Source organism: Pinus tabuliformis, chromosome 9 (assembly GCF_031772625.1).
Source record: "Pinus tabuliformis cultivar Carrire ecotype Pingquan chromosome 9, CPIR1, whole genome shotgun sequence".
Lineage (NCBI taxonomy): Eukaryota > Viridiplantae > Streptophyta > Pinopsida > Pinales > Pinaceae > Pinus > Pinus tabuliformis.
The window spans coordinates 1497253936-1497272544 of NC_142307.1; positions in this window are offsets into that span (position 1 = coordinate 1497253936).

Sequence of the window (18609 nt, forward strand, 5' to 3'; positions counted from 1 at the left end):
GGTCCCAACCATCTTGTCCTAAACTTCCCTTTGAAATATTTGTATCTTGAATCATAGAGTAGTGCCCAATCTCCCTCTTGGAATTGCTTTTCCTTGATATTTTTATCATGCCATATCTTTCTCTGAAGCTGAACTACCTCTTTATGGAGAAGGGCTTGCAATCTATATTGATCCAATCCATTGAGCTGAAGTAATCTCTCCACCTGTGCATGGCTAAGGTCTAGGTCCAGCTGAGCTGTCATCCTTAGGGTATTGAATTCAAATTCTATTGACAGTAAAGCCTTCTTCCCATAGACCAGTTCATGGGGTGTGAACCCGGTGGTGGTCTTCTATATTGTGTTGTAGGCCCAAGTGGCCTCAACTAATCTATCCGCCTAGTCTTTTCTATTGTTGCTCACTACCTTAGTTAGGATCCCTTCCAATGCTCTGTTAGTGACCTCCACTTGCCCATTGGCTTGCGGATGGTAAGGAGTGGAAGTCTTGTGCTCGATCTTATGATGTGTGAACAGGTCTTCAATCAAGCTGGAAGTGAACTGACTGCCTTGGTATGTGACCAACTCTCTTAGATACCTGAACATGTAGAATATGTTTTCTCTCAAAAACTCAACTAATTTTTCTTTTGTTGCTGCTTTGATTGCTTTTGTCTCTGCCCACTTTGTCAGGTAATTGATGCACACAATGATGTACTACTTCTTCTTTGAGGGGGGTTGATAGGCCCCACAAAGTCCATGCCCCACTTCTTAAATGGCTCAAAGGTCACTTGAGGTTGCATGGGAATTTCATCCTTTGGAGTGAGTTTCCCCATCCTCTAAAACCGATCACATTGGCTCATGTATCTCCTCACATCCTGATGAAGAGTGGGCCAGTAGTAACCTGCTTGCAATATGTTGAAGGTGGTTCTTTTTGCTGCAAAATGACCTCCACAAGGCCCGTCATGATAGATCAGGAGGATGTCAAAGACTTCCTCCTCCCTGACACATCTTCTCAAGATCTGATCTGGGCCGATTTTGAAGAGATTGCCTCCAATCCAGGTGAAAGGGGCACTTTTCCTTACTATCTTGCTCTTCTCTTTTGAGAATAGATGTGGTGGGAACTATGTTGAAACCAAGTAGTTTGCTATATCATCAAGCCATGGAGAGAGTACTGATATCTAGCAAACAGATGTTCATCTAGCATTTCATCATCCACCATTCCTTCTTAACCTACAGGTAAATTTATTCTAGACAAAAAGTCAACAACAACATTCTCTTTACCAGGCCTATCAATAATGGTCAAATCAAACTACTGCAGTAAAAGAAACCATCTAATAATTCGAGCATTTACATTTGGTTTGTTCATTAAATATCTAATTGTAGCATGATCAGTGTGCACAAAGTTTTGATAGCCTATGATATAATGTCTGAATTTGTTTAAGGAATGCATGATAACTAGGAGTTCCTTCTCGGTCATTGTATAGTTTAACTCTGCCTTTGATAAGTTTTTTCTTATAAAGTATATGGCGTAAGGTAACTTTTCATCAATTTGTGCTAAGGCTACTCCTATTGCTTTGTTCAAGGCATCTGTGTGAATGTGCAAGGGTAGGGCCCAGTTTGGGCCTCTAAGAATTGGGACAGTCACTAGCTTGCTCTTCAAGGTATCTAGGGCTTCTTGATAGTTTTCCAACCATATGAACTCAACATATTTGCCTAGGAAGCCAAACAAAGGAGAGGCTATCTTGCTGAAGTCTTTAATGAATCTATTGTAATATCCAACTAAGCCTAGGAAGCTTCTGACATCTCTCACCTTTTGAGGAGGTGGGACACTTTGGATGATGGCAATTTTGTTTGGGTCCACCTGTAGTCCTTGTTGAGATATTGCCTGACCTAGCACGGTCCCTTCAGTCATCAAAAATTCACATTTTTCCGAACTGAGGGATAGGTTCATCTCAATACACTTATCCAGAACTTTCCCTAGGTTAGATAAAACTTCCTGAAAGTCAAAGCCATAAGGAGTAAAATCATCCATGTATATTTCTACTGCATCATGAACCAGTTCAGAAAATATACTCAATGCTACTCTTTGGAAAGTGGCTGGACCGTTGCACAAACCAAAAGGAAGGGCCCGATATGCAAAGGTACCCCAAGGACAAGTGAAATTGGTCTTATATTGGTCTTCCAAGTTGATTTGAATATGATTGTACCCGCTAAACCCATCTAGGAAAGAGAAAAACTTTTTCCCTGCCAGATCATCTAACACTTGATCTATGAAAGGCAAAGGAAATGTTCCTTTTCAGCGGCTTTGTTCAATATCCAATAGTCGACACAGATTCTCCACTTATCATTTTTCTTTCGCACTAGCACCAAAAGAGAGACCCATTCACTGTCACAAATGGAATAGATGAATCCTGCATCAAGCAATTTCTGTAGTTCTTCCTTAACAATATCTTTAAGTGTTGGGTTCATCCTCCTTTAAGGTTGTTTGACTGGTTTGCAATCTTCCTTGATGTATATATGATGAGTGCATACTGAAGGGTGCACTCCCTTCATCTCCTTATAACTCCAGGCGAAGGCATCTAGATGATTCCTCAGTAGGTGTTATAGACATTTTTGTGCCTTACAGCTCTAAGCATGAAATTTCCATAAACCAAGGGATCCTAAGTCCCTAAAAGTTTTGTTCCGACCCCTAAAGGAACAAGGTCAACAAATTATAGCTTCTCCCAGAAGTTCTCCACCAAAAACTGCTCAGAATCAATCAAATCAGGATCATTTCAGCTGCTCCACTAGCTAGCTGCGTTGCATAGCACCCAAGTACACTAGCTAGGTGCATTGCAACACACCTAAATGCACTACCAGGGTGCATTGAGCGGGAAATGACAAATGGCAGTGTCATTCCGCGAGGTGGACAGACAATGGAAGCTTCCAGAATCTTCCCCAATGACACTTGCCTCACTGAGTTCGACCAAGGATGAGTAAGAGGCTCTCAGTCTCCAAGTGGAAGCAAGAACTGACAGAGAGAAGACACTAGTCAGATCATAAGCTGACTCATCCTCTTTTCATACATCTATATATGGATCCCTCATCCCAGAGATCCAGAGGCTGGAATTTTGTACATTGCAGAGAATTGCTGTTGATTTTGAGATAGATATCAAAGTATTGGGTGATTTATGCGTTGTTGGAGGTGAAGAGGGGACTCCTTTGCTGGGAGGTTGATGCTGGATCAGGAATCATCGATTGTAACTCCTCCTGGATCTTCCTGCTATATCAATAAAACTATTTGAGTTTCTCCTACATGCTTGTGTATCATTGATGTTTGTTACATTTGTATGTTTAGCTTAAATCTGATCCTAAGCTATTTATGAATATAAATCCATGTCTTTGTGTAGTTTTCTTATTCTGTGATCTTACAGGAACTTGGTGAAGCTGGGCAAGTAAGGGAGCAGGTAGCTGGAAGCTGTCAAAGAGAAGAGAGATTGGATCAAAGGACTAGCGCAAGACACAGTTTGGTTCATCCTATTCCTCTTCGTTTATAGTTCATAAAGAAGAATACGAAAGTAGTTTTCCTTGTTTGTTTCTAAGGTCACTGTCACACCTTAGTGGGATAGGGTCGTTCTGAGTAGACACTTTTCCCGTTAACAAAATGGCAACTCCACTGGGGATCGTGTCTAGTTAGTTTGTTTGTGTTTCTCTTGTTGTTTGTTTCATAAACATAGAAGTAGCAATCGAACTGCATTTGCCATTAACAAATGCAAAGTAGACATCTGCTACTTCAATCCATTCACTGGATCTGTTTATGATTTGAACAACTTATTCACAAATGATCTGATTGCCCTTTGTGATAGCTCTTAGACCTCCTTTAAATCAACCCTCTGATTGTGCATTACTGATTGCTTTTACTCGGCCAAAAACCATAGATTAAACTGCAAACCGTGACCCAGAACCCGGATAGAATTCTCGTTTCTGCCCCAGCGCAGGCTCTGTGAAGAGATTCTGCATTTCAACGCAGTTCCCGAGAGGGCTACCTGTGCTGCAATCCAATTTCTCTGTGTAACAGGTGCGCTGATCAGCCTAAGCCTTGTGCAGCTGAGGTTCTTTGCTTCATTTTTCAGTTTTTTGGTCTCTGATTTTTGCAGCCTGTGATCAGTGTGTGTGTCTATTTAGAAACCTCTTTTATTTGCCTTAGTTCCGCCTCCTTTGTACAAAAAGACTGTAGATGTTCTTTGTGTGTTTGTTACATCATTTATAGTTTTCCATTGAAAAAATTGACTAGTCATACTGTCGTCCTTTGATTTAGATCTGTCGTAAGTGTCGATTTTGATCATAGGAGAAAGTTTATTTGTTGTTGACAGTCGATTATTCTTCTACTTTTTCCTTTGGTTTGAATTTGTGACTTTTTAGTGTCGAAACGAATATTTATTTCAAAATCATAAAGTGTCGTAATCATCTCTACCTTTTGATTTCGAAAAGAAGCTTATTTGTGTTTGTCACTTGAAAGCAAATTCAGATTTGTACATCAACTTTCTTTTTAGGCATCAATATTAAGAAAGTGAAAAACAAATACATGCACATGTGCATTTGCATATTGACAGTCTATTTGGCTTGATTTAGGAAAAGTTCATTTACAGTGTGCTCTTTGCTCTTTGAGAAAAGATTGTGTCTTGCTTTTCCCTTTGTAGCTAGGATTTTCATTGCTGAAAAGACATAAAAGTTTGCTTATCATCTTTAGATTGCATTTTAGGAATTACATCTACATCTCGTGGTGAACCCAAAAGGAAAACTTCATAAGAAATATCAACTTAAAATAAATTGAATGAATCTAACAACGCTTTGGAACTTAACGCACAACATTTAGAGGTTTAGGCTAGAGACGTATTCCGGCGTCGTAAAGCCTGGTAACTGTTTTCCTCACTGATGGTTGGGTGATTCCTCCACTTTGAGACGATAAGTGCCAGTACGGACTTGTGCTCCCACGTACCGTTGAGTATATGTTGGGATACCCCTATAGGCTTAAAACCTTTTATCCATAGGAAGCCGTGTCGGCCGCCCTACTGATCGCAATGCACCAAACACAGCATTCGGGAAGATTGACTGCCGTACCGTAAAAAGTATTCTGCAGTTTTGCGATTGGTTTGGTACTCCCTCTACCTAGATCTCCAGAGCAGTCCCTTGCGTTCCTTTTCAGACTCCTTAACGGAAAAGGTCAATCTGAGCACTTGTCACTTCAGGCTCATTAAAAATCGAAGGAGACTAGAGTCATCTTTTGTTTTTTCTCGACTCTTAAAAATTGAAAAAACAAGTTGTGTGAAAGCATCTAAAAAATTATTTTAAATGGAATATTCATACGCTTTTCCTACATTGATCTTAGGTTGAGAAAATGGAGTCTACCAACCAAGGAATTCCCCTTGGTGGAAATCCTAGTCCCTTCTCCTCTTGGGGAGATGTTGGTGCACCCCATATGGCCACATTGTCGCTTCCAGGACTGACAATTTGCTTGCCAGTATGGCTCTTCTCAACCAATGTTGTTCAGAACACCACTATTCCTGAACAATCGAATCAGCAACTAGACGAGTCCAGAGTTGCCCACCAACCTTCTACTTCCTCTAATTCTTCCTCTCCTCCTTCCTCTTCGCTTGATGGGGCTAGCAAAGCCAAAAGTCAAGTTCCTAAGGAGAAGAAGGAGAAGAAGAAGAAAGAGAAGAAGAAGAAGGAGCCAAAGGCGAATGGGGGAAAATGAGCGTCGTCTAACGAAAATCCACACACTGCACCGACCAGGCCTAAATCGCCATGTGTCATTTGCAAAGGAGACCACTTTCACAGAGATTCTCCTTGCATCCCTCGGATACTAAGGGATTGGTCTCCTCATTTGCACAACCCGGTGTCATCAACCTCCGGTGATCATGTTGAAAGCACACCGTCAACTAGCGAAAGTGAAGCCCCAGGACAAAAAGGGAAAGCTAGATTTCCTTGTAAACTGTGCGAAGGCAATCATGCCGTCCACCATTGTCCCTTCTTAGACGAAGCGAAAATAGTTTTGGATGATCGTCCGGTTTCACCGTTAAGACTCCCTCCTGGATATAAAAAACTCTTGCCGAGTCCGTCGCTAGTTGAGAATCCAGCTGGCCTGGTCAAGTGGTCAGCTGAAGCGCCTATCATTGAAGATAAACCATCTGAATCCATACCAGACGAAAGTCAAAAGGTTGAGGCGGCAGTTGACCTGGTCTTGCCTTCAGAGGTTCTATCTTCGAATGATACAGTCACTGGAGAGAACAAGGATGACACCATCCAAATTCTCTTCATCAACACAGACTCCGACGAACATGGGGGCAATCTACCCATTCCCTTACCGTAGGAAGGAAGTTCGTCAGAGCCATACCCGGCCGTCTACTCGGTCCCACCTCCAAGCAACCTAGTTGTCTCCTTCGATTGGAATCAACTAGGCAGACCCCGTTTACCAGCAAGCATACCATTCCGAATTATCGTTCAAATATATAGAATGGTCATGTCTGGTACCATCATAGATGAGGGGGATTCTATGAGTATCCTTTCCTCGACTGCTTGGAAAGCGCTTGGTTCGCCATCGCTTTTGCTTGAGATGAGAAATCTGACAGGCTTTGATAAAGGAACTAGTCGACCTTTAGGGATCCTTCCCGATGTGCCCATAACATTCAGAAGGAAGACAGTTCAAATGAACGTAATGGTTGTTCAAGGACCCTTGGATTATAACCTACTCCTTGGACGAGACTATATTTATTGCATGGGAGCCATCGTCTCCTCACTCTTTAGATTAATGTGTTTTCCGCACGAAGGAAGAGTGGTCAAGCTCGTGGACCAACTTTCATTTCCCGGATGACGCATAGCAAATAGTCATATACCATCCCTAGATGGTCTCTTCACGCAAGAAATGTATCAATCCCCAGTCCGTCCTCCCGATGAGCGCAAGTAATTCGAAGGGATATGACTGAAACCCAGGGGGCATGCATCCTGGTCTTCTTCGGCAGGAAAACTTTGAGTATAGGGTAGGTTTCCGCGGGAGAATATGACTAGTCTGTACCCCGTCCGTGATTGGAAGAGGGGTTATTCTAGAATAAGATTCTCTTGTCAAAGTTATGTGAGTTGGTGGGCATCGTCACTCACCTTTGTTTATCTTGGTAGACATTGCCGAAGAAGTGTTTTGTTTGCTACGTAAATAGGACAATCTTTGGGTAACCTGTAAGAGGTAGTACCCTTCCTGATAAAACGAATGTTTTGTCAGCTCGAATAAAGGGTGACCCTTCCTGATAAAATGAATGTTTTGTCAGCTCGAATAGAGGGAGACCTCGAAACTCTGTTTTATACCTGGGGGCATGCAAACCTTTTTAAGTGCAAGCGAGGGGCGGCTATTTATTTTTTAAATTTTTAGGACCTCTAACCCTTTAAACTCGTAGGATTAGTTGTCACCTAACTTGCATAAAGAAAGGATGTGGGGCAAAAATCTAAAAGTTGCCGTTTTTATATGAGACATTCTTATCATATGACTGGATTAATCGAGTAGTTTTAACGCATAGTTCAAGCTCGTTAAAAAATAAACATAAGACGTGAGCAAATGTTTCCACCCGCGTTTAAACTCGTTAAAAAATGAACTATTCCCCGGTAAATAACCACCGTGAATGTAGCATTTCATCCATTAAAGCCTTGGTCGTGTTTGCACCGTCACCTCCACTTTTCCATTGGCCGATCATTCACCTCCATTTGATTGTTTACCCATTTTGAGGAACAGCTGCAAAGAGTGATTTCACTAGCCATCCTTGTGACATTGGCGTGATTGGAAAATTCCAACCCTTACCTGGAATCAGCTGCTACCCATTTTATCACTCGTTCCTCAAAAGACGAGTCTTCTTTAAGCTGTTTTCAACTGACTCGTAAAATATGAAAAGATTGCCGAGTTTTGGCCTTCCAGCTCGTTAAATCGACCGGAAGTGCTATCCCTCCTCTAGATTTTAATCTTTTTGGACCTGAGGGATTATTGCACAAAAAGATCGAGCGCTTGTTTTGTTCGGCTTGTTAAAACTATCAAAAATTCATCCCTTCTGTATTGTTTTATACTTTTTCGGACTTAAGGGATTAGATGACGAAAAAGGAATTTTGGAGTTACCTTTACGTACCTTTTCAGACTCTCTAAAAATGAAAAGGACCGAGTTATCTTTGTCGTTAAACTCGTTAAAAAGATTAATAGTGACAAACTTGTCTTTAGACGAGAACGAGTTTCACTATCGCTAGGCTCGTTAAAACATAGCGATGGGTTTGCCCGAAGGGCAAATTATAGAACAAGCATATGTTATCCTCCTCAAGCTTGACAAAAATAAAGAGGTACTGGTCAGCAATGACTGGGGAAAAATTGGGAAGAAAACTCAAAGAATCTTTATTGGTAGCAAGTCGCTCTTGAACATGACACTTCCACTCTGTGCCTGAGTCGGGTTGGGTTGTTTCATTCACCGGTCACATCACCATGGTCATGCCATACCATCCACATTTGGGGTAAATGCTACCAATCCATCACATAAGTGTCGCCGACATGTTCAAGAGAAGTCATCAAGAGAAGTCACCCGTGTCCCATCCACTACCATACATTATACTTCATTCTTTCATGACCGCCATCCTGAACCATATATCATCAGATTGTTTTCACCTCCATCCGTTCTGTGTCATTGATGTGGGATTCATTAAGGCCCTCCTTTGATGGATCACTTCTTGTCGACACCAGCTCATTATCCAAGAAGTTGATCTAGGAACACCCCTTCAGTACTTTGAAGCTTGCATGCCTCAATGGCAAGTTTCTCACTTCCGGCGACAGGTATACATCAATGACCTTCGACCGAAAGATTTTGCATGGTGTTCGACGCCAAGTCCTTTATTCACACCACATGAATTGCACTGAAGTACCTTGAGGGTCATCATCATTATCGGTGATTCCTCTCGTGCTTGTTAACAGTTTACATCATTGACTGGTAATCAAGCGATGTCTTTCCATGCTCGACTTCAAAACATTTCTCACATGGATCGACTTGTACTTCGAGTGAAGATCGGACGAGATTGAAGACCCCAGATCTAGTTTCATCCATCCGAGCTGCGATATATATTCAGGAAAATAAAGACATTGAAATGTACAGCACTGCAGCACAGATAATCATCCTACCAAAACGATGATGGCTCTATCAGAATCATCAGTCTACCATCAGACGATTGTCTGTCCTATGTACATGAAAATGAATTTATAAAGCTGAGCATGGGAATGCCCGCCTCAGCTAGATCATGAAAACAGTATGAAGATAATGTATTGTATTGTATCTTATTACAGGTCTCCTCCCAGCTTTGAAAGAACTTCGGATCCTCCTAATAAAGAATTTCACCCGATAAACGGCCTCATACTTTAGGGGGCAACTGTTATAGACATTTTTGTGCCTTACAACTCTAAGCATGAAATTTCCATAAACGAAGGGATCCTAAGTCCCTAAAAGTGTTGTTCCGGCCCATAAAGGAACAAGGTCAACAAATTACAGCTTCTCCCAGAAGTTCTCCACCAAAAACTGCTCAGAATCAGTCAAATCAGTATCATTTCAGCTGCTCCACTAGCTAGCTGCGTTGCATAGCACCCAAGTACACTAGCTAGGTGTGTTGCAATGCACCTAAATGCACTACCAGGGTGCGTTGAACGGGAAATGACAAATGGCAGTGTCATTCCGCGAGGTGGACAGACAATGGAAGCTTCCAGAATCTTCCCCAATGACACTTGCCTCACTGAGTTCGACCAAGGATGAGTAAGAGGCTCTCAGTCTCCAAGTGGAAGCAAGAACTGACAGAGAGAAGACACTAGTCAGATCATAAGCTGACTCATCCTCTTTGCATACATCTATATATGGATCCCTCATCCCAGAGATCCAGAGGCTGGAATTTTGTACATAATGCAGAGAATTGTTGTTGTTTTTGAGATAGATATCAGAGTATTGGGTGATTTATGCTTTGTTGGAGGTGAAGAGGGGACTCCTTTGCTGGGAGGTTGATGCTGGATCAGGAATCATCGGTTGTAACTCCTCTTGGATCTTCTTGCTATATCAATAAAACTATTTGAGTTTCTCCTACATGCTTGTGTATCATTGATGTTTGTTACATTTGTATGTTTAGCTTAAATCTGATCCTAAGCTATTTATGAATATAAATCCATGTCTTTGTGTAGTTTTCTTCTTCTTTGATCTTACAGGAACTTGGTGAAGCTGGGCAAGTAAGGGAGCAGGTAGCTGGAATCTGTCAAAGAGAAGAGAGATTGGATCAAAGGACTAGCGCAAGACACAGGTTGGTTCATCCTATTCCTCTTCGTTTATAGTTCATAAAGAATTATACGAAAGTAGTTTTCCTTGTTTGTTTCTAAGGTCACTGTCACACCTTAGTGGGATAGGGTCATTCTGAGTAGACACTTTTCCCGTTAACAGTAGGCTACATATCTCATTCTCATGGGAAGTAGATAGGGATGGATTGATTTTCAATGTTCTTTCTGAGCCGAACTCGATATTTTTAACGCGGAGAGAAGTAGGGTCGGCCACATAGATATCGGTTGAGGGGTTGTTTTGGGTTTCTCTTACTATGTCTTCTAATGGTGATGCACAGGGAGATGGATTTTGAATCAAATTTTCAATCATATCATCCTCATCTTGCGATTTCCCCCCATGGCGAGTTCTAATGCACAAAGTGGTGTAGATTAAACTTCATCCTCATCCTCCTCCTCCAACCAGAGAGGTAGATCATGTTCTAGGAGGGGTTGGGCAGGAGGATATAGGGTTAACTACTTGGACATGTGCCCGTTCTTTATGGTCATGTTCCTAGCTCGGCAACTATTGTAGGCATCCGCTGTAGCCAACCAGGGTCTTCCCAGAATGAGAAGATACATAATGAGCTTTTCCTTTGGCTGGAGAACTAAGAAATTAGCAGGGTACTCCCACGAATCAATGGAGAGCATCACATCTTCCACGATCCCCTTAGGGGTCACTATGGAGCAGTCTGCTAGTTGTAACACTATTGTGGTCTTCCTCAAGGATCCCTGGAGGTTAAGTTTGAGCATTGTGTCCTTTGTCATCACGTTAATGGCCACTTTCAGATCAATCAAGGTATGTTGGATCATTGTGCCATTAATTTGGGCATCAACTACTAGGCTCCTAGGGTCCAGATATTTTGCACCGATTATCTGCCCCAACATCAATTTGGACAGTTGTCCTATGACATTGATGGTTGGGGCATCTCTCTTGTGCCTTCTTGGATGCCTAAAGAACTTCTCTTTGATCAACCTATTGTAGATAGGCACATCTTTTATGGCTTCGAGAACTGGTATCTTTACACATAAATGTTTCAATTCTCCTAGGAGTTCTGTCTCTTCTGGGGTAGGCTAGATTGTCATGGATAGTCTCTGAGGAAAGGGTGGATTTGCTTTAGGTTCGCTTTCCTCTTTATCTTCCTCAACCTCCCTGGGTGGAGACTGGCTATCTGGGAGAACTTTCCTGGATCACAAGTTAATTTCTTGAATCTCCACAACATAAGTTGGGCATGATGGTTCCCCACTATACACTTGTTCAGCTTGTCTATTGTTCGGGTTTGAATTTGGCTGGGCAGGCATTTGGGGTTGCCTTGGTGGAGCAGAAGGTAATGGTTGTGGTTGGGCAGGTGGTGGAGGCAAAAGAGCGGGAAGAGAGTTGTATTGGGGCCTCCACCCCTGATGAGGTGAATTCCACTGAGGTCGCAACTAAGCATAGGGTTGAAATTAATGAGTGGCTAGTTGGGCATGATATTGAGATGTGAAGGACCAAGGAGGTGGTGTGGACCAGGAAGGATGAGCAGGGGGCCCCAAGAAGGTATGGAGGTGACTTGGTTGGGGTGGTAGTATGCCTGAGATGTCCCTTGCATCCCCTACTGGTATGGTCTAGGTCCATGCGGCCTCCTTTGGTTTATGTAATAGACCTGTTCAGTGACTCCTTCGGCCCCTTGGTATATAGCTTTAAGTCCAAGCAAGTAAGGGCACTTTTTTGTAGAATGATTTTCTTCAAAGACTAAACAAACCTCTATGGAGTTCAATGGGCATTCATTCCTAAGATGCCTCTTGGTGCATCTAGGGCAAAAAATGGCCAAAGCTCTCTTTGATTCCTCTCATTTTCTTTTGATGTGTAAGGTATCCATTTGCATGGCAAGAGTCTGTAGCATCTCACTCTTGAAGTCTTCCAGCATGTTCCCAATTTCACCTTTAATGGATGAATTGGAATAAGAGGTACTGGCTATGGGTTGACTCCCCCTACCTTTCTTTTTGGTTACTCTAGAATAGTTCTGAAAATAGTCTTTATGTCCTCATAGAGTAGTTGGTAGATGTCTCCCTCGGCTAGTAGATGGACATTGTCTAAAAGGTCTTCCCGAATTCCCCTGAGCAGGACCAACTTCAGAGACTGAAGGTCAAGTGTACACCTAGCCCTTTTGTAATTAAGCTGGAACTTATATTCATAGTCTTCCAAGGAGTCATCACTTCCCATGGTCATTCGGAAGATTTCTTCTTTAGTGCCTTTTTACCTACAATAGTCTTGATACTTTTTGTTGAAGGCCTGCTGCATCTTAGCCCAAGTTGTGATGTTATTACCTGGTAATCCCATGAACCAATGCAATGCTACATCTTTGAGAGTAGAAGGGAACAGTTCCAACTTTTTCTCATCTTCTACATAGTCATAAGTTCGATAGATGACAGCAAACTGGAACAAGAAGGTGTCAAGATCTTCTGTAGTCAGGCCATGGAAGTGAGGTAGGGCTTACGGACTTATATTTTTCATTTTGGTGTCCCCATTAGTCTCCCAAATGGGAAAGGTACCCTCTATTCTTTCTCCATTTCCCCTAGCATTTCTGTTTTCAGCCATTGGCTATAGAGGAATGTTTTCTTCTTCTTCTTCCCCTATAGGTTCTTCAAATATGTTTGGCAGTTCACCTAAGGGTTCTTCTTGATTGCAGCCACCAAAGAAGAGAGAAGGTTGGTTGTGTGAAGCAGTGGGGGTGTTGGGAAAATTTTTTCTTGAGTTATCTCTATTCCTACAAGGCATGAAAGGAAATATTTTTGGTTGGTTTTTTGTTTCTTTTTCCCCACACTGATAGTATCTGCAGAAAATGAATTGTGATTGAACAAAACAAATTGCAACTAGCTGAAATGAACTTAATGAATGGAAATTTGTAGAATTGAAAAAGAAAGAAAGGAAATGCAGAGCTTGAAAGAAAGGAAATGACCAGTCTACTTTTTCTGAAATGAAATTTGCAGACTTGAAAAGGAAAGCAAGGAAATGCAGAACTTGAAAGAAAAGAAATGACTAGTTTACTTTTGCCGAAATAAACTATTAGCAGAATGTTGCAATAGGAAATAGAAGAAAGGAGTAATCACAGAATACTCTGACACTTCCCCAACAATGGTGCTAAAAAGTGGTGAACACTAGTATTGCAGCAAGAATGCTGCAACTCCTAGGCTGCCAACTTTACTTTTGTCAACTTAGTAGTTCGTAACAAACTTGGAAGCGTCGGTGTTGTATGCACAAGTACTAGTTCTCACTATAGTTTGTCACTTGGTCAGTGGGTGCGAGATCACTAGGGGCTCAAGACAACTTCTATAGATTTTAGAAGAAGCTCAGTGTGATGAAAGGAAAGAAATATTACTCTACAGAAGCTATTCTAATTGCAGAAAGGAAAAATACTAGAATGCAAAGAAAAACCTAGTAAACCCTAATTAATAGGCTAATTCTACTTTTGCCAAAACACTATGAAAACCATGAAAGCAATGCCATTAGCTACTCTAGAAAGTAAACAACATCTAACCATGCTATTTCTGGAAGTAAATAAGCAAAAGACATATTTTTGGATTTTTATGTGTTTTTATGTGAATTCGACATGCATCTAATTAATTGTGTGTGAGTGTGGTAGTGAATAGGTGGCGTTAAAGGGTGGTTTTGGAGCTTGGGAGGATGTAAGATGATTTGGATGGGTCCTAGGAGGTCTTAGGTGGCCTTCTAGAGGATTTTTCCAAACTTGGCCTTCAAACAAAGGGCTACAGGAGAAACTACAGGAGGACACAGGGAAACTATAGGAGGAAAACAAGGAAACTACAGGAGGCCTATAAGAGGAGGCCGAGAGAAATTTATGCTATTTTGAGGGTGTGAGAGTGGGTGGAAAATGCAGATGAACGTTTGAATGAGGTGTTAGGGTGCCTAAGGTCTACCATGAATCACCAGGAGAGAGAAAGATGATTGGGTTTGCTTAGGGAGAGAGGAAGAAGTTCTATGAAAAATGAAGGAAACTACAATAGAATTTGGGTGAGGCTTGGGAGACCTATAGGGCATGAATCAGATGGAAGGTGTGATTTATGGTAAGCTAGTCCACTGCTAGAAGAGATCTACTGCATTGAAACCAAGAAAATCAAGCAACTATTTAAATTAATGCATTCTAGGAAGAATAGAGTTTTGCATTAAAATGTCCTAAACTATGATGCACAGAAGGGAATGTTGAGAAATGCTGCAAGAAGGAAAACATGAAAGAGGACTATTGTAAATTAGGAAGTGAACATGATGAAGGAGATCTAAAGCAAAGAAAAACTGGACCATTAATCTACTACAGAGCTGCAAACACTAGAAGTCCTATGAATGAGGAAAATCTGTGTTTTTGGGGCAGTAAGAGAGTCTTTGCCTCAAATCATGGTCCCAGAGGGAGGAAGAGAGGCCAAGGCACTATTGCTAGCCTTTTTAACCTTTTATGGTCATTGCTTAACCTGCTAGAGAAAGCACAAATGGAAGAAAACTACTAAATCATCAAAAGCAACCTATTCTTAACCATAAAAGAAAAATACATCTAACAACAAATTAATCTACAAACTGAAGTAAAGAATACAAATACAAGTAAAGAGAATCTTGGCTGCTTGGGTTGGGCCCTAACCCAGGAGATTCAACCCTCTGAGGTAACTCAGTGCTAGCTCAAAAAGGATTCCATCTTCATTATCAAAACAATAGCAAGATTACATAAAACTATCACAAAATAATAAGCTCGAAATTTGAGCAGAGTTTACATAAGAAAAAAAATCCAACCCTAGTGAGGCCCTAGGCCTCTCTACTTATACATATGAAGCTACCAATAGCTTCCTTAAATTCAGGGAGGCTTGGCTCCCAAAACTTGAGTTAACTATCAGTCATCCTCCACTCGCTCGACTGCCTTCTAGTGCATGATTCGACTGCTTGTACTCTGAGTTGAATGAAGGTGAATTCGAAGTGAGGAGTAATAAATGAGGGGGATTCCCTCCTATAAGTCCTCTCCTATGTCTACTTCAAGTTATTGTTGCCATTTTACCACTAGATCCTTCACTTTGACCTCGAAATCCATCAATAATATGCATTAAATACATGTTAGACCACATAGCATCATAACTAACTCAACTCACTCTATAAGCATAAATATAATCAGAAAATCATACAATAAGCTAAGAGAATGGTTGATTTGAATAGGTTAGGAGGTAAAATGAGCCCATATAATTACCCATTTATGAGGCTCATCAGATCACGAACATGAAGCGATCAAGTCAAAGGGAAATAATGAGACCCTCTACTCGATCCAAGACACCGAACAAGAATGGAAGCTAGAACCGAGAAACACCACCCTCTAGGCCGTTCTTTTGGAATAAATGTGCTTATGTCAATATAATAGGGCCCAGATAGATGAGGAAATGAGGATCCTCAACTAACGCATGAGGGAAAATAGTAATGCGACTGATGGAATGACACCAGGGATAATGGGAAAAAGTGGGACTGAGGCACAAACAAACAACTACCCTTGTCAGAGCATAAAGTGCATGGTAGACTAGGCAGCAATTGACTCAACTCCAGAGGGGATGGGGATAGTATGAGTGAAGGCCAAAGATGGGCAACACAAGATGAATGGTATGAAAATATGGATGGAATACTGTGACATGATATAATGGGACATGAAATAGACTCGAAGAGTGCAAGGGTGACTCATCGCTTATGCTCTGAATAAGGGTGACTCGATGACACTGCCACAGAGACTAGGCCCAGTTGGGACCATCAAAAAATGAGTAAATGATGGTTACTCATGATAAAAATTGACATATGGTATGACATGTATTAATAGGATGTTGACCTCAAAGTACAAGTGTCGCTTTATGACGAAATTCAAGTTTGAGAGGCAACAAAGTGACCTTCCTTGGAAAAATGGTTTCCTGGTGAAGTGTCAAAACATAAAAAACTAAGGAAGACCCATTATAGAGCTCGGTGAGAGCATTCCAATGGTGTTGATGGTTCATCAAAAGGAGCTACAATCTGGTCGCGCATCAGAAAAACTGGAGGTTTTCCTATAAAAGTTTGTTTTCCATCCAATTTGAGAGGAGGAGAAGACCCTAAATCTTTTGAAGATTGTAGCAGACAAACTGACCATTAGAATCAGGATCTGTGACTTTCAAGCAAGTAGCCTTACTTCTATAAATATGACCTTTATGCATCTTGGAACGATGGTTCCTAGTGAGGAATTAAGGGAAGAGGATAACGATAATGAACTACTAGAGGAGGTCTAGAATCATCCTCATCCACGATGTCAGACATGGGGAATATGTGTAAATAGAGTATGATATTTGAATATATGGTATCAAACATCTAGATATGTGATGAGCATATCGCTCACCAGAGAGTCTAGTACAACAAACTATCTAAGGAATGCATGGATAACTGACCATACCTAGATCTAGTGGGATCTAGGCTGAGACTTATGTTAAGATGGCCAGGGGACGACCATCATGTCCCCAAGCATGGGATGTTGATCAGGTATGTAAAGGTGGGAATCATTCCATCTAGCAGGAGGAGTTTGCGAAGTGCCATTATGTTCCGAGTGCAAAAAAAAGGGATTCAAGCATTTCGGCCCAACTTGGTGCGAGATCCTTCAAAGGATGATAAGGAGATGTAGGGTCCCATGTGAACCCGGGTGTGCCATGGGTGTATTGAATGTATTTAGAGATACCGGTTCCAAACACTTATATGATACATGATATGATTATGCATTTTTATATGACGTGATGGTTCACCATTTGTTTGGTTATCTTCTATGGTATACATGTGATAAATGCTAGTCTAGAATGTTGTTTTCAATGGTATCTACATAGTTATTTTGGGCTCTAGGCACACTACTGAACGTAATGGTTTCAAATTCTCATACCAACATCTTAACTCGTAGATATTTTCTAAATAGGACTTGGTTATGGACATGATACACACCATTTAATTGCATGACAAGTAGAAAGGAATCTAAATGAACATGAAGATGACGGATGAGATGAGCGAGCGCATCGACTAAAAAACCTATCACTACATCATATTCGTTCTGATTATTGGTGGGAGATCTAATGCACATTGCTTTTGGAAGGAATAATTAAAATGGTCCAGGCTGTTGAGGCTGGATTCTGAGAGAAGCGACTTGCACCGTCGGCATGATCGATATATGGTGTGAATGAGGATCCATCTAAAATGTGCAAAAGACAAGTGATGAGATGATGCAATCTACCTAACTTTGTGGTAGAAATAAAGACATGCAAATCAAAGGGATGTTCTATGATCGAAATTTCTTGAGGTAAAGCGCATCGGGAGAATTAATAAGGAAATGGCCTTCAAAATCCTCTGATGAAATGCCCCCTTACTCAAGTGTAGGGGTAATTAGGGGTAGATGTAGCTTCCATGATGTCCTCATTAGGCTGGGAGATGGGTAGATGCGAGGAAAATTCACTATATGATGCGGCAATATTACCTAGTGCATCGACCTGAGAAAGAAGGTTCACATATGCATCATCTTGAATCATAGACGACGAACTAGTAGATAGGGGGTCTACTAATGTTGAGACTTGGGATTCTGTCGAAGGAGGTTCAATAGAAATGCGCATAGTAACCTTAGAAATGTTTTCCAACAAGGAACTCGAGGATGACGACAAGTAAAGAATGGAGCCTTTGGTGTCCATAATCTCGACATCGAGGGGAGGGATCACAATAGTTGGGCCAGAGTTGCCATATTCTGGTTGACTGGTGATACCAGAATCCACCGATAGGGGAGAGGCTCCACTACGAGTGGCCTCGCATTCACGAATTGCCCCAAGGCAATCACAAAATTCATCTAGATGAGGGAAACAATGGGAATAGTGACCATGAAGATCACATAGGGCACAAGGGTTGTTTTTGTGAGGTGTTTTGAGTTTCTTATATGATACTGATATGTTAACATGGACTTCCAGAATATTTGACTCAAGGAACGCATCACGAACCAAAGGTATAACTTGAGGAAGTTGAGGACAACTGTTAGTGGTGTGCCCAAAAATTTCACACAAAGTGCACAAGGGTCTCAACTTTGGGGCCTTAGGAGATGGAGGAGCGTTGGGAGCCTTGTCCTTTGAATCTTTCATTTTGGCTTTGCCCCCCTGGCTAGATGCATTCACAATAGGAGTTGGTTCTTGTTGAGGTTGTAATGGCACTGAAGTAGCGGCAGGGGTCATGGGGACCGGTTGAATTCGGGTCAAAGCATCATATCGTCTTCGCTGACCAGGTGGAATGTTTGCAAGGGG